The sequence below is a fragment of the Manis pentadactyla genome, chromosome X (genome assembly GCF_030020395.1).
Source record: "Manis pentadactyla isolate mManPen7 chromosome X, mManPen7.hap1, whole genome shotgun sequence".
NCBI classification, from domain to species: Eukaryota; Metazoa; Chordata; class Mammalia; order Pholidota; family Manidae; genus Manis; species Manis pentadactyla.
In genome coordinates, this window is record NC_080038.1 from 9,453,470 (window position 1) to 9,477,715 (window position 24,246).

Below are 24,246 nucleotides of genomic sequence, written 5' to 3' on the forward strand. Positions count from 1 at the left end.
TCACGGTTACTCTTGAAGGGAGCAATTGAATGGGAATAGATGTGGGAATGGCTTGTGCGATGCAGGTAATAATTCTCTTTTGAAATGGGGATGTGAAGGACACTGGTTACAGAGTGCATTCAGCTTGTGAAAACTCATTAGGCTGTACACGTACATAAATAAAGTTTTTAAAAATAGCATCCTGCCCCTGAGAGACTTCCAAAGTGCTTAAATATTGCTTGTGCATACCACCAGCCTTTGGAAGGGAAAAAAGGAGCAGGAGGGGAGAAATGTGAAAGTAAGCCATAAAGAGGGAGGAAAGATGGTGGAGGTGTGGCATGAGGCTGGAGGGTACCAAGAGCAGAGGTATCTACCACTTTTCTAAAAAATGCCACTTTGTGTTATATGCCCCAAATCCCTGGCAATAACAAAAGGGTCCAGCACACTTCTCCTCAGTGACACTGGCATTCTTATTTGGGCTAAATTTTAGTGCTGCTAAAAATACAAGTCCTCCCTATGGGCAATCCACTACATGTCTTCCAGATTATAATGTGTCTTTCTGTTCCATATGCCATCCTGTCATTTCTGTCATTGTGATTCTACTTTCCTGTGTCATTTTGGGGATGTAGGGTTATATATATGTGTGTGAGGAGGGGGAGGGTTGACCCTCACCAGTACCAATCCTTGCAGTCTATATCACTAACCCTTATCACCAGTGAGGGCTTCCAACCTCATGATCATGCACAAGTCATTCTTTACTAATATCATCCCGAGAGCCTAGCTTCTACAGGGGCAACTATGCAATAACTTGAAGCCATGTTCACTATACTTGTACATACTTAACAAGGCACCCATTGGTAACCATAAATATATGTCATGTGTAGCTATCACATAATAACAAAGGGTCACTAAGATTACAATGCTAGAAGTCATTGATCAAAACATTTGGTTTCATTTTATAAGTATTTTATGAACATTAGCATCAGCAGGAACCCTAAGATATTATGTTCCCATTTAATCTAGGAAGAAAATTGAGGCCGAGAGAGTTGGATAACTTGCTTTAAAACCTAAAGATAGTTGTGGCAGAACCAAGACAATAATCGAGATTTTCTGCTCCCTACCCAGCAACCTTTTCACTACCCAATACCTTGAAAGAGCTTCTGTTTATCCCCACATGTACTGGGCATAAAATGAGCATCCATTTCCCATTTCAGTCATAAGCCCCCAGGTCTGATGTCTACATATATAAATATCTTATGTTTTGCCTAAAACAAATGCATTGAGATTATGTTTTAGGGAGTTTCTGAAGGAAGCTATGTCAGTGAATTTTTTATTTTCTCAATCCCAAGTTCTCTTCTTTTCCTTATTTTTTTGAAAAAAATTTTTTTTGGTATCATTAATATACAATTACATGAGCAACTTTGTGGTTACTAGATTCCCCCTATTATCAAGTCCCCACCACATACCTCTTTTTTTTCTTTTTATGAAATATTTTAAAACTTAAAGATATAAGAATAGTTAAAAGTACCCCTGTATAACTTGATGCAGACTGATTAATTTTTAACTGCTGCCACAGTTACTTTATAATTCTCTCTTCCTCCCACCTTCCTCCTCCCTGTCCTTCTCTCTCTCTTTCACACACACACACACACACACACACATTATTATTATTATTATTTATTTTCTGAAAGAGAATATTATTATTGTTATTTTTCTCTGGGAGTAGGCTGCATAAATCATGCCACTTTACCTTATGACATTTCAGTGTGTATTCCTAAGAGCAAAGATGTTTTCTTGCATAACCACATTATAATGATCAAATTCAAGAAAATTAGCATTGTCATGACACTATTATTATCTATTTGACAGTCCATATTCCAGTTTTTTCAATTGTTCCAGGAATGTCTTTTAGAGCTTTTTCTCTACCCAGTGCAGTGTGACACTTTACCTTTGATTCTCATGCCTCTTTACCCTCCTCCAATCTGGAATAGTTCTTTGGTCTTCCTTTTTCTTTCATGATACTGTACTGACGTTTGAAAAAACGCAGGTCTTTTTTATAATAGAATGTTCTTTAATTTAGGTTGTATCAGTTTTTGCTATATAGCAAACCACCTCAAAACTTAGTAGCTTAAAACAAAAATGTATTACAACAAAAATGTATCATTCCTCACAGTTCAGTGGGTCAGCTAAATGATTCTTCTGGTTTGGGCCACTCCAGCTGGGGCGGGATGGTCTAGGATGACCTCTCTCACATGTCTGGCAGTTGGCTGAAATGAACTGGGGTGATAAGGATGACTCAGCCATGTACCTCTCATCATCCAAGGTGCCAACCTGGGCTCATTTACATGGTGGTAGTCACCGTTTCAAAGCTCAGCAAGAGAGCAAGTCCCAACACACAAATGCTTTCCAAGCCTTTGCTTGCATCATGTTTGCTAATGTCCCATTAGCCAAAGGAAGTCACATGGCCAGCCCAGAGTCAGTGTGGGAGAGCACTCCCATAGTTTCTGAATAGAAAATTTAAAATAATTTGTGGCCATTTTTACAATTTACCACAGCAGCTAAATGCAGGGGATAAAATATTTTTTAAGGAAGAAGGGATATGCTATTAATGGAAGATAGGAGGAGAAAAGATAAAAGCCTCCAAAATAGTGAGGTCGGAAAACTTATATTTATAGCCTGGAAAGACTCTGAAACCAAGATGCTACACCAGTGGGGGAAAATGGCTTCTAACACAAGCTGACTAGTAAAGGGTTTTTTTTTAATTGGTCAAATTAAGAGCCTGTAAAAGAACTGTAATGCTCACTCTCTGAAGCTATCAATGCAATTAATGCAAGCAACTGAATGACAGAATTCTGTGCAGAGGAATAGGTCCATATTAAAAGAAGAACAACAATAAGAGAACGATGATAGAGGGAAAGTGGCAATCGTTTCCCGGTGGAGCCACAATAGGGAATACTGAGACTGCGGCAAAGAAGAGTGGCTACACCCACTTTGAAGGCAGCAGCTGCAGCTGCTTCCTTACTGCTGGGGGCTGCTATGCAGCAGTGGAGGCCTGGAATATCAAATTCGCCATTTTTTCGAAAAAATACGGCAATCTATACTTAAATGTGAAATTTCCAGATTTCTAAATATTGATTTAAGTATTTTTAAGAGCACACTTCACAGGCTGAATTAGGCCTGAGGGCCATGAATTTGAAAATTTGACTTTTCTAAGCTAAAATATTTTTAAAAATCGAACCATAAAAACAGAAAGGGTTTAAAAATCAGATAAATGAAATGTTTATCCAACCCCCTTAGGGAGATATAATACCTCTCCTAACCTGTGACTATGTAAAATGTACTTTCATTCATGTTCAATAACTAAAAGACTTAGCATCATATATGTAGCATGGATATGCCTTTATGCTTAATAGCTATGCTTAATCTTTAGTATGATACAGCATATATAGCATAGATGACTGAACTTTGTTAATACCGGCATATGCAGACATCTAAGAGGGAATGGAAAACCAACAGAGGATAAGATCACCACACAACTTCTGAAATTAAAAATTGGGATTTATTTCTTAGTTAAGTAGAGTTGTGCTGGTCAGGCAGAGTCTCTCTGAGCAAAGCAAACTGCTGATTTAGGGGATGGGTTTGTTTTGAGGTTACATTTTTCAAAGAGGCAGAAGTGGTCAGACTTAGAAGCATGTTCAGAGTCAGCAGTTGACTGCCAAAGCATGAGACTGCCTCTGATTGGCTGACCTTCAAGGAGTAATCAGTGATAAGACAGCTTTAAATCCTGTTCTGGGTTTGATTGTTACCATGGCTAGAGAATGGGCTGTCTTTCCCTCAGGGTGTGGGTACATTCTGTAAATTATCAGAACTAGCAAAGGTCACTGCAAAAGCTACATTGACATGGCCTCACATGGGTACAAATGCTATTTCACAATGAACTATGAGCTCATTACCCCATGGGGTATGGCTCTTCTGTGACATCATGGCTGCACAAGTATATAGTCAGGGCCACTTGTCATCTCAACCCAAGAAGAGCTCTCTATCAGTGTAGACAGGTGGGTCTTGTTCCTCTGAAAGGTAATGTTCCTACTTGCATGAACTACAAAAACCTTTAAGTTCAAAAAAGGTATTTCATTGAAAGCATAGTCTCTCTAATTGCCCCAATACCAAGACAAATGGCAAAAGTAAGAGAAAATGTGGGATACTGAAGAAGAGAAGAGAAAGAAAAAAAGAAACCAAGGTAAAGGTAGTCTCATGTCTTATTTCAACTATCTTTAGAATCAGAGATTAGATTAAATTTCAGGCAGCTGGATAGCATTCATTTTTTATATACTCCTATAAAAGAGTTTCTGACTTCTTTTCCTAAGTAATAGCATGTGCCTAGCTTTAAATAATATAGGATGTGGAGTATCTCTTCAGAAATATGAAGCCCAGGTTAGATCTTGTGTAAGATTCCTGTGTCCTGACTCCTCATGCAAAGAGGGTCATGGGCACCCTTAGAGGATAGGAAGGTCTCCAAAAAGGGCCACAGGGAGTAGGTGAGATGAGAGGAACCCTGCTGGCTATGCAGTGCCAAATGACAATGCTATGTATTTCTACCAGACTTACATTTATCTGACCCTTGCGATGGAAAATTTGTCTCCTCTCTTTACAAAACTGAAAGGTTGCAAGGAATGGCTTTAAAGCTACATGACATGAGAATGTGTTGTTTCTCCTAATTGCTTCATCCATTCTTTCCACAAACATTGAGCATTCACTAACAGCAAAGACTTCCAAATAAAAATTCATCCCTGTGCTCAAAGCATCACAATCTTAAAAAGGACACATACCAGTCAAGTACAGAGATAGGATCAGAATCTGAAGGACAGAGATAATTAAGTCAGGGACATTCCCTGTGGGTTTTGAGAATTCACTGAGGTGATATTTGAATCGGATCTAGAAGGAAGGGAAAAGGTTTGCCAGGTAAAGGAAGCTGCATGTCCAGGGACTCATTAGATGTTCACTTCGGGTAAACCACAAGATGAGGTTTCATGGTGGGAAATGGATATTTAAAAATAGGTATGGCCTTGGATTTGGCAATGAATTCTTAGTTATGACATGAAAAGCACAAGCAACCAAAGAAAAAAACAGATTAATTGGACTTCACCAAAGTTAAAACTTTTGTGCATCAAAGGACACTATCAAGAAGGTGAAAAGACAACTTACAGAATGGGAGGAAATACTGGCAAATCATATATCTGATAAGGATCTCATATCGGAATATATAGAGAGAATGCTTAGAACACAGTAACAAAAAAGACAAACAATCCTATGGGCAAATGGGCCTTTAAAGGGCTTGGATAGACATTTCTCTAAAAGAGCTACACAAATGCCAATAAGCACGTGAAAAGATGCTCAACATCACCTGTCACTGTAAGTCAAAACCACAGTGAGATACCATTTCACATGCACCAAGATGGCTATAATAAAAACAAAACAGACAATAACAAGTGTTGACAAGGATGTGCAGCTTTTGGAGCCCTCATACACTGCTGGCAGAAATGTAAAGTGGTGTAGCCACTGTGGAAAACAGTGTGGCAGTTCCTCAAAAAGTTAAACATAGAGTTACTATATGACCCAGAAATTCCACTGCTAGGAATATACCCAAAAGAATTGAAAGCAGGTATTCAAATAAATATTTCTACACAAATATCTATAATAGCACTATTCATAATCACCAAAAGCTAGAAACAACTGAAATGTTCTTTCACTGACAAATGGATAAACAAAATGTAATATATCCATACAATGGAGTATTATTAAATAGCCATAAAAATATATATCCTTATAGAAGTAACCTTAAAAGTTTTTAAGAGTAACATAGTAGCTTCGTATTTGAGAAAGTCTGGATAATTGTAAATAAATTACAGAAGGGGAAGTGGTGACAGAGAGTTCAGTTGCAAATGATTCCAGAGATGATGAGGGTTTGAATTAAGGCATGGCAAAAGAGGTGGAGAGAAGAGGCTGGCATGAGATGAGATTTTGAGACAGAATGGACAGTAGTTCATGCTTGGGTATAGGAATGAGAGATTATAAGGAGTTTAGGACACAGTGATGGTGTAGTAGACGATAATATAAGACAGGCTGAGTGATACTGCAGGAACAGGTTTGAGGGGAATCCTAATCCTTAAGCACCTGTAGATTGGGGTTCGCTTAATCTGTAGATTGTGTGGACAACGGATTAACAGCATGATTGTTAGATCTGGGCAAGACTGAGCTTATAGAATGCTACGAAACAATTACCTCTTTTGATCAGCCCCAAGGAAAGTGGGTCCACTCTGGGCCCATGCATCTCATCACTTTGCAGAACAGAGATCACAGGTTTTATAAAATGTGCAGCAACAGTCTCAGAAGCTCTAAGAATGAACCCTGACTGTGGCTATACGTGGAAGGAAAGTGTCCAAAAGATACTGCTTTCTGGATATATGTAAAAATTAAGTTGGGTAGGGAGAATGGGCAAGGGGTCAGTTGCGGTCATTCAAGAGATGCTGAGTGCCTGAAACAAGGATAGAAAATCAGCATTAGCTGTTGAAAGGGAAAACTGGTCATGAGAGGGTTTTCTGAGACAGAATGGATGGGATTTAGTGAATGGACATGGATAGTGATAAAGATTATGACAGACTGGGGAAAATGAGTGGAGGGTGCATGGTGGATAGATACATGGGGAATAGACATGAAACAGGTTTCAAGCAGGTATAATCCTTGCTGGAGAGGACAAGTATATACCTACTTAGAGAACTGGATTTCTATAAAGACAGTGCAGAAGGGGGCACTATGATAGTGTACATGGTGTGGACATAATGGCTAAGCCTAGGTGGGGATGAATAGATAGCATGATGGTTGAAGCCTAGTCATAACATGCGGAGAGGGCCATTCTGGATGGAATTGTCTCAGGGCATGAAGGAGGGTCTGTTGACCACATGCGACTAACCAGAGAAAACCAAGGATGCCCTCTTTGCCAAGCATTAGTCTGCATTTCCATCATTAAAGTATTGGAATTATGCTTCTCTGCACAGCTATTATTTTTATGTTATTTTTATGGCCAAAGGCCCCATTTGGACCCTGGCCCTCAGGCTTTCCTATTTTCTTTACAGTGGCATTTGCCGAGTGCACAACTACCACAGGAGTGTGTGAAGCCAATGAAGGCAAGCTAGCAGCTCCACCAGCCTCCCCATTTCCTCTGTGAAAAATGCCAGCTGAGTCCTCTGGCTGATCCAGGAAAAAAACAATTATTAAATGCAAGGTTCTTTACTTTAAAAACATCAACACCAGACTCAATAAATCCTTATAAGATCAAATATTTTTTGGCTCACTACTACTGAAATATCAGTCAATTCGTCTCCCTGTACCAGGCTTGCCTCCTTTTAATTCATTCTCCAAAATGTAGCCAGGAAGATATATTTTCCATAAAGTTTGATCTTTTACTATTTAACCATTTAATGGCTCCTTGGGACAGAGTCCAAATTTGAACAAGACTTGCAGGTCAGTGAGCAGCCTAGCACTGGCCTACCTGTCTGACGTCTGTTTAGACTGCTCCTCTCCTCTGAACACTCCTATTTCAGAGAGTGGTCTAAACCAAGCTTGGAAAGGTAGCCTGCTAGATTGCTTAGTTCCCTGTAAGCCACATTAGCTGCCCTACTCCTTGATTTCAAAAGTCCAGTGCCTTTATCCTATGACCCAATTCTACTCCTAGGGATCTACTCAACATATACTTTTGTTCAACAAAGGAGTACACAGGCTATTGACAGCAGCACGATGCATACTAGCTCTAAATGAGGAACAATCTAGATCACACACATGACCATGGATACATGTGGTAACTTTTAGTCTTAAAAATAAAGGGGAATATTATGCAGCCATGAAACAAAAGTAACTACAGCTACATGCAACAACATGAATGAATCTCACAAACATAACATTGTAGGGTGGGGGCCAGGGGAAGAAGCCAGGTATAGAAAAGCATATATTATATTAGTCCAAGTATATAAAATGCAAAAATAGTCAAAACTAAACTGTGGTGTTACAAGTCAGGACAGGATCACCCTTGCAGAGAAGGAGGGTGGGTTACTCTCAGGAATGTGACACAGTGGGGCTTCTGAGAGACAGATTTTTTAATCTATTTCTTAATCTGAGGTATAGTTGCCTGGGTGTTTGCTTTGTGAAAATTTTTAAGCTGCACACTTAGGATTTATACAGTTTTCTCTCATACCACAATAGTTTACACTTTTAACAATTCTCTGCCTTCATACTCTGCATCTCTTAATAGCTCCTGCTCTTTAACTCTCAATATCACTTCCTCCAGAAACCTTTTCCTGTATTCCTAGACTATTTTAGCTCATCCTGTTGTGTGCTCAACATCCCTGGTTGTTCACCTATCTTAACAACTCTCCACGTTTAATTACAACTCCTCGTGGAATCAAGTTTTGCAAACTGGCTTTATATATCTTTTCTGGCACATTGTGAAAGTGCATAAATTTTAACAGAAGGCATGTGAAGGGAGTAAGATTTAATAATACTCTCCCAAGGGTAAAATGTCAGCCCCAATGCAGTGCAAAACATAGAAGGGTGAACTAGTTATCTATGGCTTTATAACAAATCACCATATATATAGCAACTTAAAACAACACACATTTATTTTCTCAGTTTCTATGCATCACAAGTCTGGGTACAAGTTAGCTGGATCCTCTGCTTCAGGGTCTCACAAGGCTATAAGCAACTGTTACCAGGGCTGCATCCCTTCTGGGAGCCTCAGGCTCACCTCCCAAGTTCACATGATGGTTGGTTGAATTTAGTTCCTTGCCACTGTAGAACTGAGATCCCCACTGTCTGGCTGTCAGCTGAGGACCACTCTCTACCCTTAGAGTCTACCCACCTTCCTTGTCACAGATCCTCTGGCAGACCTCTCAACATGGCAGTTTCTTTAAGGCTAGCAGGGGAGAGTCCCTCACTCTAGCAGGCTAAGAGGGACTCATACTATAAAAAACTAATGAAAAGGAGATCCCATCACCTTTTCCACATAACCTAACCTAATCAAGGGAGTAAGAGCTCATCACCATTGTCAGACTATGTTGGCTAGAAGCAAGTCCCAGGTTCTGCCTACAAGCAAGGGGAGGGTATTATACAAGAGCATAACCAATTAGGGGTTCCCCTAGAATTCTGCCTACCAGAAAAGAATAATATTTGGAGACTGAGGGAGATTTTACTAGCAGGCCTCAAATCCCACAATATAGATGTGGGAATCAGCCTCCAAGATGGCACCCTATGATCACACCCTTGTGTAATCCCCTCCCACACTGTATCAGAGTTGGCCTGTGCGACCAGGGAAATTGGCAGAAATGATGACATGATTTCTGAAGCTAGATCATAAAAGACAATGCAGTTTCCATCTCTCTGTCACTAGTTCTCAGGGAAGCTGGCCACTTTGCCATTAGGACACTAAAACAGCCCTTTGGAGAGGTCCACATGGCAAGGAACTGAGACCTACTGCCAGTAAAGTTGGCAGATAAAAAAAAATGTCAGTTAAATCTGAATTTCTGATAAACAATGAATGTCCCAAATACTGCAAGTGACATACTTATATAACAAAATTATGTGTTGTTCACCTGAAATTGGAATTTAACTGGTCATCCTGGGTGTCATTTTTGTGTTTGTCTGCTGAAATTCACTAATCCTACCTGCCAACAGCCACATGAGTGAAACTGATTGCCCAGCCCAGCCTCAATCAAATCTTCAACTGACTGCAGCCACAGCTGACATCTTTATTGCAACCTTGGGAGAGACCCTGAACCAGAACCTCATGGCTAAGCTGCTCCTAAATTCCTGAGCCACGGAAACTGAGATCATATATGCTTGTTATTTAAAGCCAATAGTTTGGGGAGTCATTTGTTATACAGTAAGTGACAACTAGTACAAGAGATTAAATGTCTACCCATTATCCTGGCCAATCAGCCTCTCTCTTTTGTGAGACACAATGATCAAGAATGGTACCACCATTTAAGATGCAAACCTTCTCCAGCTGAAGAGTAGGAAGATAGCTCAGAAATGACAGTTAAATTCGTCATCTACTAACAAAATGCCTCAGCATCTATTGGATTGAATTAAATCTGTCAAACAGGACTTCTTTGTTAGGAAGTCAGAAGGTATTTTGTGTTGTTCTTGCTTAGTGAAATTGGCAACAGCAGCTTCAACATAACAAAGTCCGACAGCTTGATTCAGCCTGAAAGTGCTGATGACAGGCAAGGGAAGTCTGTTGTAAATATAAGGTCCTGCACCTCCTCACGCCAAGATGGGAATAGCAAATGCACAGTGGACAACTAAGAGATGCGCCAGTGTCCACTCTGTCGCTGGAAGGACAGAAAGACGTTTACAAAAGATTTACACATTATTAAGCTTGTAGCTGGAAAGAAGGGAGGAACTGGGGAACCAAAGTCTCTTAAGAGCTGTAGCTCTCAACTAGGAGCAATTTACCCCCCATCAGACACTTGGCAATGCGTGGAGATATTTTGGGTTGTCAAACTGGGGGGTGGAAGCTACTGACATCTAGTGAGTAGGGGCGCTGCTAAATATCCTACAGTGTGCAAGACAGACCCCACATCAAAAATGATTTGACCTGAAATGTCACCAGGGCCAAGATGGAGAAATCCTGCTCAAAAGAGATATACAGATCTTTCTCAACTTACAATGGGGTATGTCCCAAAAAGTCATTGTAAGTTGAAAATACCGTACGTCAAAAATGCATTTAATACACCTAAGCTACTGAACACCACAGCTTAGCCTCACCCACCTTAAACACACTCAGAACACTTACTTTAGCCTATATCGGGCAAAGTCACCTAACACAAAGCCTGTTTTATAATAAGTGCTGAGCGGCTCGTGTAATGTGTTGAGTCCTGTGCTGAAAGTGGACAGTACGGTGTCAGTGTACGGTCCTGTGGCTGACTGGGGGCTGTGGCTCGCTGCCCTGCCCAGCATCAGGAGAGTATTGTGCCACATGTCACTAGCCCAGGGAGAGATACAAATTCAAAATTCCAAGCACAGTTTCTTGTTTCACACCACCAGAAAGTCAAAAAATCATTAAGTCAAACCATTTTGAGTCAGGCACCATCTGTGAATGAACTATTACACTGACAAATCAGATTGCTGTAATTCTCTGGTATTCAGAAAATTTCTACCTTGAAAACATTTAGCTCATTGATCCATTCTACACTCTTCCATTTACTCATTCCATATTCAAACACATATTCATAGATTTATTTGCTCATTCAATAAATTTTTATTGAGGGCTTCACTGTGCCAGGTGCTTTGGGAAAAATCAATGTGTATAAGAAATTCATTCAGCCATTAAATAAATTACTTAGCACCTGGAAGTGATATGGGGGATGAATCAACTATGTGCTCTTTCCTCAAAAAAACAAAATTTTGAGTTAATGCCAAATGTAAATAGAAAAAAAAAACAGAGAAAATGAAGCAAAACCCCAATGACTTAACAACAAAACCTTGTATAATTCTAATAATGGGTAATTTTCTTCAGGCAAGAATTTAAAGAGCAGTTGTCACAAGTCCAGAGGCTAGGTGAAGGATTCATCATTGGGCTAATGTGTGGAACTAGGTGGTCACGTGCTTTCATTGATTCACCTTCATTTTTTTTACCTTTATACAGCATATAGTAATTTATGAAGAGGTTTAAAAAAGGAGTTTGTGAAAAATAGCAATCAAGTGAAATCTAAAACTTAAGTGATGATTGGAGAGCTAGCTGTAGGGTACATACATTCCTCAAACAAAACTTCACCTCAGAAGAAAGCCTGAACAGACATTTCAAGTTCACAGAGATGAGGGTCAGTGAGGACTCTGAACGAACTTCTTATGAACAGTGAATTAGCATAATTGTGCTATTCAAATCAGAAAATGGGAGGATCTGGGAGTCTTGGGAAAGGTTTTACGGGCAAGAAAGACAAAGGTATAGTCATAAAGCAGTCTGGCTGACATGCAAGACGCAGGGAGGAACAGAAGAAAGAGATACCAGTAGAAAGGCCATGACCGCAAGTTAGAGGATACTCAGTGCTCAAGAAGATCCTCACATGCAAACAAATGCTTGGAGGGAGGGAGAGAAGGATGGAAAATACCTTATATATTGTTCAATACTATTTCAATTAAAACTACCTTTATATCACTTCACACCTGCTAGAATGGTTATTACCAAAAAGATGATATAACAAGTTCTGGCAAGGCCTGTAAAGAAAAGGGAACCCTTGTGCACTGTTGGTGGGAATATAAACTGGTGTAGCCACCCTAGAAAACAGTACAGAGGTTCCTCAAAAAATTAAAACTAGAAACACCATATGATCCAGCAACCTCACTTCTGGGTATATATCCAAAGGAAATGAAATCAGGATCTCAAAGAGATATCTATGTTTGCTGAACATTATTCATAATAGCCAAGATATGGACACAATGTAAGTGTCCACTGATGCATGAGAAAATGTATCACAGAAAATTGATTTAAAAAATGTGGCATCAATATAAAATGGAATATCACTCAGTCATAAAAAGAAGGAAATCCTGCCATTTGCGACAAGATGGATGAAACTGGAGGACATTATGCTGTGAAATAAGCCAGACATAGAAAGAGAAATACTGTATATTTTCACTTACATGTGGACTACTAAAAAAAAAAAAGCTGGGGGAAAGAGAGAGATATTGGTCAAAGGGTACAAACTTTCAGTTATAAGATGAATAATTTCTGGGGACAAAATATACAGCATGGTGACTATAGTTAATAATGCTATATTGTATACTTGAAATTTGCTAAGATGGTAGATTGTAAGTATTCCCACCACACACGCAAAATGATGGTAACTATGTGAGGTTATGCATGTGCTAATTAACTTGACTGTGGTAATAATATCACCATGTATACATATATTAAATCATTACATTGTACATCCTAAATATATACATTTTCATTTGTCAGTTATACCTCAATACATCTTGGCAGGGTGGGGAAACCATCTTTAGCAAAATGGGATTTCTTGGCTCTTATAACCAGTAAGAATGTGATTACAGACAGAGACAACAAAAGGAGCAGGAGGTCCATGTTGCCAGGATATTCTATATGCATCAGCTTTATTCTTTCTTGCTGAGTTCTCCATGAAGTGAAACCATCCTTGTTTTCAACTCTAGGCCCACAACTTCACATTTCTACACCCAAACGATTCCCAGTTCGAAGAGATTCCAGGGGAAGAGTCTGACTGGCCTGACTTGAGTCACAGATATACCTGTTGAACCAACTCCCAGGACAGGATGAGGTTCTTTGTTTAACGGCCCTCAACCGAATCACATGATTAGACTGGGAAAGGAGCAATTACCCAAAAGGAGGAAAAATAAAAACCTGATAAAAGAATCAATGCCTACAACCTAAACATCCAAAGATAGCATAATGGTTAGATAAGTTAGGGTATATCAATATGAAAGAATACTAAGCAGCCATTAAAAAAATTTATATTATGTTTTATAAATTTAATGAGATCCCAATAAATATCAATAGTTTTTGTCTAGAACTAGGCAAGCTACTTGTAAAGTTAAGTGAGAAATAGATGGGAATAGCTAGACAAACACCTGAAAAGTAATTAAAGCAATGAAGAATGACAAGTACTACCAGGTAGTAAAACATATTTATAATGGCACAACAATTAAAAAATATGGAACTAGTGTACAACTAGCAATAATAATATAACTGAATAGCCTAGAAATATAGGATAGAAACACACATAGAATTTAGCATATGATAGAAGAGGCATGGGTAAAGTTGGACTTTTTAATAAATGGTGTAGGAACAATCAGGTAGCCCTGTGGAAATGAATTTGGCTCTACAGTTCACATTGTGCATCAAAATCAACTCAAAATGCATCAATGATTTAAAGGTAAAATTTTGAGATAATAAAAGTACTGGAGGAAAAAAATGGGTAAATTTCTGTATAACTTGGGAGTAGGGAAAACTTCCATACAATTCATAGGAAGTACATAACTCAGAGGAAAAGTACAAATATGACAACACATATTATCTTTCCCAGCTTTTTAGAGGTAGCTAAGGATAAGATTCCTAAAGCCCTGGCTATGTCGCTGTATTTGGAAGTTAGAACCTTTCATTTTGGGGCCCTCTTATATTTCCACTCTGTTATTTCCATTCCTCTAATGCAATCTTTTTATTTTGATACCATCTGGCATAAGTTTTCATAATCTGCTTCAAATGTTTTGAAAGCAGGTACATATGAGAAAATAAAGGAATGACTGAATGAAAAACAAAAGAGGAAGGGGAGCTAGGAAGAATCAGAACAAAGAAAAGGGAGAGAGCATGCTAACTATAAAGGCTGATATAATAACCACAAACATTCATCACATTAGAATCTGAGGTTCTTAGAAACCAGGGCATGAAGACGAAAAGGAAGTTTCATTTATTTGGTTTTCATTAGGGAAAGTGAATATCAGTTCCTTTGAGAACATATAGCATTTTTCTGGCTCTGTATTCTCAAAGAAATTGAAACCTTAGAAGGATAACAATGCCCAACTCCCAGCTTTGTTAAATGCATTAAGTACATATAAAAGCCTTTATAAATTACAAACTATGATGTAACACTCATTAATATATAATCTAATGTCTATACTTGGAGATTTTCCTACTGCCAATCCTTCACACGCCTTCCTTACTCTGTCTTTCAATATGATCAGTGCTTGGCCAGTCAGTGTGGGACACGGGAACCCTGGAAGAACTAGGCTAAGTCAGAAGACCGTTTTATGAAGACACTTGGGAATCCTGGCACTGAAAGGAAACAGCAAGGAAAGGAAGATGTCTATTCCAGACCAGTTCAGGGAGCTAGAAAAGAATCCAACTTGCAGACAAATCCTAAACTGTGGGAATTACTTTTTACAGCATAGTGGAGCTTGAGCTCCCTCTGGGTCACCAAGGGGAAGTGAGATTGTCTGGGCATGTGCGTGGACCCAGTAGGTGGAGACTGCCAGAAATCTCTTTCTCTCTCTCTCTTTTTTTTTTGAGGAACAAATGAAGGGACCTCCTGGTATAAACCTTATTAAAACATAACAAAACAAAAAAATCTTGCACAATCAGCTTGATCTAGTTCCCAGTTATAGTGATCAGACAGTTGGGGCTATTTTGAGTGCCACATGGCATCAGTTATGTGGAGTTATCTCTATGCAGCATCTACTATTGGACAAAATGTCTGTGCCTTATGAAGGGTTCCTGGTCACATTCATTAAAAACTCTGTGAAGTTCTAGGGCACAAGGTGCTGCTGCACACAGGATGACAGAGAAAAGAGCAGCTCTCCATCCACTTCACATCAGATCTCCAAGCAAGAGCGGTAGTACTCAGTGGACAGGTCATCAGTGCCCACGAACTCAGCTGGAAAAGGCAGAGCCTGAGAGCAGCAGGCCTGCTGGGAATCAACAGGAGAACGGGAATACAACTGATTTGTTTGTGGGCATGTTTTATATACCCTGAGAGCCCTAAAAACCACTGGGGTCAGGGGTGGTGTTCAGGGTCCTGCAATTGCAGGAGAGGTGGAAATGAGGAAAAGAGAGGTTTCCTCATGATGTGAGAAGCTACACAGCATCAGTTTGGATATGGTCTCTTTTCAGAGTGCTTTTTGGTTCCTCCACAATGATAAAGCAAGTAGTTCAGATTGATCTAAGGGAAAATGCCTACCTGCTTCAAGCTGTCAAAAACACCTGCTAGACATCTGCCCAGTATGGTTGGGAGGCTAAGGGAGGAAGAGCAGTGGACCAGTTCAAATCTTGGCTCTGTTGGAAACAAGCAATGAAACATTGAATTTCTACCTATAACTCTCGGGACCTAAGTTCCTTGTTCATAAAACCAGTGATTTTCAAACAGTATTGAATGGAAAGCTCTGGTCTACAGAGTGCCTGAGCTGAGAAAGGAGCGGTGAACCCCAGCCCCACTTCCACAAGAGCAATGGCACATGTGTTTGTTTCACATACAGGGGGTGCTTAGTTGTTTTTATTCGAGGGAAAAGCTTGGCTCCTAGAATAAAGTTTGACAACCACTTAACCAAACTGAAACGCTTATTCACAAAAAAATATCAGAGTAAAGCTGTGAGACTGTTCAATATCAGCACAGAGAGGGGTGTTTATCTTGTAGGTGTGCCACTCTGAACAGAATAAGGATTCTGGGCAAAACTGAACTTGCGAATCCAAGGGGTAAAGATTTGCTGGGCCATGTTTGGGTGGGCTCTTGGGCAGTCAGAGAGATGAAGCTGGGGGAATGGGTTGGAAGAAGGAGTAGAAAGAGGGACCAGGGTAGGAGGGCTACTGGGTACCCATGAAGGTGGGCTCAGAGTAACTGGAAGATGCCTAAAGGGGAATGGTGGGACTGGACTGGCCCTGCCTGCTGATTTCTGCAGGTATTTCTGCTTTACCACATGTAAGAATGGATTGGTTCAGAAGTCTTGCCTGGCATCGTTGGGTCTACAAGCAGGCTTACAAAAATAAAACCAATCATTGCAATGCTGAAATATTTAAAGCTTTACAAACCCAAATCCTGAAGATTCAAAAGCCTCCCTTTTTTCAAACTAGAAATAACATTTTATTATAAAATGACATAAGTCAGGAAGAGCCAGATGGAAGAGATGCACAGGGCACGGTGTGGGAGAAAGGGCGTGGGGCTGCCACATCCCCTGTGAGCACACCGCTCTTCTCAGATCTCCATGCGTTCACCGACAGGCTGCTCCTCAAAAGTCTCTCTTAAAAGAAGGTCTGTGGTAGTGTAAATTAGCTGATTTTTCCCAGGGATCTACCTATTAGGGCACCTGCTGGGAACAGTCTCTCAGCAGTTACCTATCATCACTTCAGGAGAGCTTGAAAATGGCAAATTATTTGCTAGAATGGGAAAGTAATGTCTTTGTATCAGTTCAAATTCCTGAGATAACAATTTGCAATACTCAACATGTTTTTTCGTTCGAATAGTGGTATAAGCATTCAGTGTTGAAAACTGAATTCAGGGGATAATGACTAGATTAGTATAACGTTGCAATTATAATAATTTGATGATTTCACTTTGTTTTTCTCTTTGACAAGGATGACTGAAACAAGTTGAAAATGGAACCCATAGGTCATATAAAGATAAGAGTATTGGACAGCATTTTGTGTGGAAATATTCACACCTAAATACGCCTCATTAGATTCAGTAACAAAATGCTGTACATCTTTCCTTTTAAAGATTGGCACATCCTGTCTTACCCAATAACATTTATTCTATTCCTCCCACCCCCAATAAAATGTCATGTAGGAAACAATCAATAATTATCCAATATCATAGTCTTTCAATGGCTACTTCCCAAACACTGGGTTGTGAGTCAAGGCGGACTGCATTCAAATCCTGGCTCCTTCAGAGACTTGAGATAAGACACATGTGAGTTCTCTGGGTCTCTGAGACCCACATGTTGCCTGAAGCATGACTCCTCAAATTCTTGCTTTCAGAGTATGTAAGGTTCCTCCCTTTCACCCTCCCCAGTGTCCAAAACAAAACAAAACACCATGCATGGAAAATTCTATTACTCAAAGAGGGAAAGGAGGAGAATGCTGCCAGCATTAAAAGGTGCTGCTGTTAAGCAATCTATGTGGTTTCCAAGATTGAAATCAACTCTGCACAGTTCCTAGGAATTTCTTCAATCCAGTGATTCTCAAGCAGGAGTGATTTTGTTCTCTAGGGGACATTTGGCAATGTCTGGAGACATTTTTGGTTGTCACAAAATTGGGGGAGTGCTACTGGAATGTAGAGGGTAGAGGTCAAGGATGCTGCTGAACATCTCACAGTACACAGGACAGCCTCCCATTACAAGTCCAGAGTGCCAGTAGGGATTGAGGGGTCCTGCTTAGCCTAACCAGGGTATGATGCATCATCTGGAACGATGCTTAACTATACTAAATAGAGAGGCTCATAATTCATTCCATTGTCTCAGATAATAGAGACCAATTCTACATTATGGCTAGAAGAGCAAGGGATTGTCAGAGACTTGCAAAGTGGGGCAATTTCAGATCTGACATGTGTAGAAGACCTGTCGTGTGCTAGTTTCCCAGGGAGCTTCTCTAATTTGAAAAATAATCCTCTGAGGTACACAGAACTATGCTCATTTAAAGAAGCACAATCTAAGAGACTGAGAGAAGTTCAGACATATGACCAAGGTCCTTTGGTTGGAAAGGGAGTCAAGATTCCCTCCCAGGGACCTCTCCTTCCACTGGTATTTGGCAGTAGAAAGTGGTACATGGCCCAGGGCAAGCATATGCTACAGGAAATAAAGTGATCAGAATTGAGAATCGACTTGTCACTTCTGTGCACCCTTCCCCAGCTTCAGTGTACTTCTGCTTCTAACAGCTTGTCCCTGTGACTTTGTTTAGAAGATACCTTAGGTGCCTAGAGCCACTATGCCTGCATGCACAGAAAGCCCACAATGCCTGGGGATTCTACTTTCCCCTGAGCAGCCTTTAGCCAATAACTCAGGGCTGTGAGAGCATGAAAGTCCAGGTCCTGTTCCTCAAGGCAAGACAGAGGCTGAGAAGTAACTTTCACTCCAGAAGCGGTAACTGAGAAGTCACACTGCAGGATGAGACTGAAGTACCCTTCATGGGACTCTGCCTGCAGTCACACTCTTCGCTGTCCTGCTCCCCCCACTCTCTCACCATTTTCTCCTGAGGGTGCTTCCTTAAAAAATCACTTGCATACAAATCCTTGTCTCCCAGTCTGCTTCTGGGGAGCCTAATGCATAAGAATGATCCCTCGAAGGCCAGGGAGGTTGGTGATGCTTCTCTGGGTAAGAAGCTGTTTCACTGGATGGCAGTGGGAGGTAAGGTCAGAGAGAGAGGCTGCACCCAGGCCCACTCTAACTAAGGAATTTCGATGTCTGTGAGCAATGGAAACCTTTTAACGATTTTTTCCAGTAAGGAGGGCATTCCACGTAAAATAGAATCACTACATTAATAAACCTTAGCTCACACTAAAAGTAATTTATCGGACATTTTCCACATGCATTACTAAGTAATGGGGAACTTGCAAGAACAGCAAAATGTAATAAAGGAAAATGAAAAATTCTTAGGTGTTGATTACTTTCTGTGTACAAAGGGGTTTTATGCTCTAGAAATACATAAATAGATCAGATGACTTTGAACTCTGTTTATGGTCAACCATAAAAAGGAGGCTTGTTTCCCTGTGGCCCTGGACCACTTATTTTATAAAATGAAACACTTGTCTCTATAACAAGCTTATTTTCTAACATGAAACAGGAGAACTAGTTGGTATCACACAGAAGTATCATCATTGTTTTGTTTGCTTATTACTAAATATTCCCTCTTGGCCTACTATGTGCCACACACTAAATAGATTATTTAAGAAGTAAATATTAAAGTTAAATATTTAAATAGCTTTCTGGGCCTTCAAACTCTACATTCTGTACATATAAACAGAAGGGAGTTTCCGACATTAAATCTTAATCTGAGGTCTAAGTAAGTTATTAATGATAATCAGGTAGAAATTCTGCTAAGCTTTTTAAGTATCTAAAATATTCTGAAAGAAATGATTTTGATGTAACATTGAAAATTAGAGTTTAGTCTAGTCTTGATAATGGTATGATTTAAGTTTAATATAACATGCCTAGATCACCGGCAAGCAAACTTTTACTGTAAAAGAGTCAGATAGTAATTACTTTAGGTTTTATAGGCCAGATGGTTTCTGTCACAATTACTCAACTCCTCACTGATGTGCAAAAGCAGCCATAGATAATACATAAATTAATGGGCATAGCTGTGTTCCAATAAAACTTCATAGACACTGAAATTTGATTTTCATGTAATTCTCATGTGTGACAAAATATTCTTCTTTTGATTGCTTTCAACCATTTAAAAATGTGAAAATCATTCTTAGCTCACAAGTGGGCTACACAAAAACAGGTAGTGGGGTAAACTTGGTCCAAGAACCTGGCGTCCCAGTTTAGGGTTTCCCCAAAGCAGGGCTGAGGTAACGGCCTGGGGGTGCAGGTCGTTTATTTGGAAGGTAGCCCCAAGAAGTAGGAGTGAAGGAGCATGGAGAGAAAAAGAGAGAGTTGAAAAGAGAAAAAGCCAACAAAGGGTGTGTCATTATGTTGGTTACTGATGGTGTCTGGGCTTCATGCCACTGGGGACTCTGACAAACTGGTAGAATGTGCCTCAGAAATGCCCCTCTGAAGGATGGGAGTCTTGGGTCATTATCTACTGACTACAGTCTCTTCATCTCACGTTGCCCTACCTGTGGGTCTATAAAGCTCCCCCGACTTTGGCAAGAGCTCTGAAGGGAAAAGTGAAGAGGCGGCACAAGCACTCTAACGGGATGCTACTAGCCAGCCTGGGAACTTGCCACCACAGTGGCCTATGCCATCACAGTCAGGCACAGGGAATGTGGCACGCTTGCTAAGAGAGCACTAACCTTTATTTCTGTGAGATTCTGTTTTTCCAGGAGCCCAAAATCAAAAATATAAGGGGATCAATTTTCTAAAAGCCAAGCCACTCAGGCTGCAAAGTTAAAAACCCAGAAGAAAGTTGACATCGTGGTGACCTTCTTCACTTGGCTACGTACCAGGACAGGAATGTTGGTCATGAATTGGGAAGCAAACCTCTGAAATAAAAAATCCATCTGTATGTCTAAGTTGATCAATGTAGAACATTTAAAAAAATTTTTTATTGAAGTATAATTGATATACAATATTATACTGGTTTCAAGTATACAACATAATGATTTGAAGTTATATGCATTATTAAATGTTCTCAACTAGTGCAGTTACTGTCAACATAGAAAGAAGTTACAGAACCATTGATTACATTCTGTATGCTGTACTTTCAACTCCGTGACTAATTTATATTATGATTGAGATTTTTGTGCCTATTTATTTCCTTTACCTATTTAACATAGAATGTTCTTGAGCAGTTCCTGGGTGTAGATAAGTCTGAAGGTTTTAGATATTAGTTAGACTTAATTTCTAACCAGCTCCTGGAGTGTGTCCATGCTGCTGGTTTGCAGCCCATACTCTGAGTAGCAAGGATAGAAAATGCATGGAACCTTATGTCCATAATCTGATATAGGAACCCAGTAGTTCAAACTAGTCAGGGCTGAAATAGCTGATTAAGTTGAAGTTGAATGGCCACTCCTGACGGCAGTGCAGAACTTAAAATGTGGAGAACAAAAACCTCATATGCTAGGCTTTCACCTTGAGGCACAGATTAAAATCAAAGATTTTCAATAACATGATTTTAAAACATTTTCTCGTTTATAGCAGTAGGAATAAAACATCCAAAAATCTAACTCAGACTTTGAATCTGATCAAATCCAAGTTTACTTGCTGAATTACAGTATCATTTGGATTCATAGCCCTGCCAGGTGTTTGATGTGAGTGAAGGCAGTGACCTGGAAAGAGTGCAATTCTAGCAATTTGAATGGAAATACCTAGAACACTTTCAGGAGTACCCTAAATCCCCAACCCACTACGAGTGCTTCCCACTGGGCCTCCCGCATCTGCAGAGTAGATGCTTAAAGGAACTGTTACTTCCTGGCCTGAGTGTGTGCCCTCGCAGAACGAAGCCAATGTTCCATACTCCACCAGCCACTGCCACTCAGTCAGTAGCCATAAACAGAGTCCAGCATGCCCTGGGAGGGAGACTGAGTGTGGACCCAAACTAGGTAAGAGAAGGCTTATATGATGTAAGACCTTTAGGAATTTGTTCAGTTAAAAGAGCAAAAATCAGGGAGATATTTGTGTGAACAGATCTTGAGGATTTTGAACCCAAAGGGAAGAATATATAAAGGAAGAATAAAAAGAATATAATTCACAATAAAAGAACACATATTTCAGTATGGAAGTCCTGGGGCACAACTATAGAGGAAGCTACTCCAGAGTGGTTAGATCCGTGCCCCTATTACCATGAATGGAATAGCTACAAGTATGGATGGGTACAGATGTACTGTTAGCAATATATGCCTGTGTTATTAGTTTCTTATTGTTGCCATAACAAATTACCAAAAACTTAGTGGCTTTTTAGAGCAGCACAGATATACTGTCTCACAATTTTCATGGTAAGAAGTCTGAAGTTGGTCTCCCTTGGTTAAGATCGAGATGCTGGCAAGATTGCATTCCTTTCTGGAGGCTCTAGGGGAGAATTCATTCCCTTGCCTTCTCCAGCATCCAGAAGTTGCCTACATTCCTCACCTCATGACCCCTTTCTCCATCTTCAAAGCCAGTAATCATATTGCTCCAACCTCTGCTTCTGTCATTACGTCTTCAATTTTTCCACCTCCCTCTTTCCCTTATTAAGACCCTGTGATTACATGGGGCTCATCCAGGTAATCCAGAATAATCTCTCCATCTCAAATCCTTAATCACATCTGCAAAGTCTCTTTTACCATGTAAAGTAACATATCCATGAGTTCTTTGCCATGTAAAGTAACATATCCACGAGTTCTGGGGATTAGGAGTATAATCAACTTTGGGTTGTCCAGTCTTACGCAGTATATCCAGGCTAGAACACCTATTATTCTGAGACTTTGGCTCCTTCTTACACCATCTGCTATGGCAGTTCTGCCATTTTTACTTGACTTGGTCCAGGCCATTGTTTTCACCAAGCTTCCAAGAGTGATCATAATTTTGTGTCAGCACAGTTTCCTTGCATCCTCGCCAGGGTGTCAAATCCTGCATCACTGGAATGAGCTCTCAAATCTCTACACTCTTTCGGATACAACCTTTTGCTTCCTCTCCCTTGATCCAGCACCCTCAAGACCCAGTACCATAGCCCTCTTGTGGATCCTACCAGCATGTGTTGGCTAGATCCTGCAGCAGCTTTGGAATATAGCCACCCTTTTTCCCTAGAAAGAAACCCCACTGGCAGGGTTATGTTGTGACAGGCCCTTAGTTTATCTCTTAGTTGGCTGCAGGAGATGAAAGCATTCCATCACAGTTTGCTACCTTTGAAAGTTTTAATAACCCTGGGCTGCAGTATGCCGGAGGTTGTCCATGCTTCACCTCCCTCTGTGATGGGGTCCTGATTGCCAGCTAACTGGTGGGTGAGCACCTCCCAAATCCCATTTTAGAGTGAGCTTCCTCAGACCGCTCTTGGCACCATATCTCTTGGGAACACCTGTAAGGGTGTGAGGAAAGCAGGTTTGGGCACAGAGAGAAGTTCTCTGCAATGCAGTCACAGCAATGGCCTCAGCTGAGCCCGTGTGGAGGGCTCTGAAGCTGAGATGGACCTTTAAATTGTCCTGTCTTGAGGCAGGGTTCTGGGCCTTCCTACTGCTGCATCAGCCAGTCAATGGCTGTGGCTGTCCCTAGGAAAGGGGTGTGACCCATTTGAGGTGGCTCTTTCAGTCAAGGGCAGTTCTCAAGGAGGGACTCCTGAGAGTTGGTAGCCTCCAGCACCCAGCTGGTTGGGGGAGTGTCACCATACGGGTCCTCCCAAGAGCACTCCTACACCTAAGAGGGTTGGTGCCAGGAGCGATCTGAGGAAGCTCACTCTAAAATGGATTTGGGAGGTGGCTCACCCACCAGTTAGCTGGCAGTCAGGGAGCACACTCCTGCTGCTGCAGATGTAGGTTTAGTCCTGCAGACAGACCTGGGTGATACATGGTAGCACCTACTGCAAGGGTAAAAAGTTGGTAAAGTTGGTAAAAAGATGGTAGAAAGGTTTTCAAAGCCTTGCCTGAGCAGCTGTGATATGCTGAGAGGACTTTTCTTGACCCCCAGTGGGGGCTGTGGCATTTTGGACCTATCATCTAAAAGTGGTGGGGTATGGTCCTCTTTGTCATCAGTTGCCAAGAATGGAATCTGACAAAACAAAGAACCTCCCCAAAAGGAAATAAATGATTTTTAAATTTCTATTTGTGCCAATGCCTGATTTACCCAGTCTCTCTTTGGCCTTCGTGGCAAGGGAAGAGGGCTGAGGAAAATCATACCTTCAATGAGACTTGCCATGTCCCTGATAAGAAAGTAAAGAGAAAGAGCCTTATACTTAGTGGGCAGGAAGCAGACTGCTGTAAAGTCGTCTAAGAATTGACAACATAATCTCTTACTGGCCTCCCCTGGCACTGAGAAGTTCATCAGCAGCCAAGAACACCATGGGGTGAGCCTTGCCTTGGCTGCCACCTCCCTAGTACCAAGCTCTCCAAGTTCCTAATGCCTGAAGGATTT

The 24,246-nt window shown here is 40.6% G+C and overlaps 1 protein-coding gene across 3 annotated transcripts in view; it reads right to left on the minus strand.

Moving 5' to 3' along the window:
• Positions 1 to 24,246, minus strand: part of FANCB (FA complementation group B) — a 359,567-nt gene that overhangs the window by 257,426 nt on the left and 77,895 nt on the right. The window contains exons 13-14 of one of the 3 annotated variants that reach the window (XM_057495748.1): positions 15,735 to 15,829; positions 13,726 to 15,462 (exon numbers count right to left, since the gene is read on the minus strand). The exons of 1 other annotated variant lie outside the window; for it this stretch is intronic. The gene's annotated coding sequence lies outside the window, so the exon portion shown is untranslated. Of the gene's footprint in view, positions 1 to 13,725; positions 15,466 to 15,734; positions 15,830 to 24,246 lie in introns of those variants that run through there. One more of the 3 variants, XM_057495747.1, reaches the window with a different exon arrangement.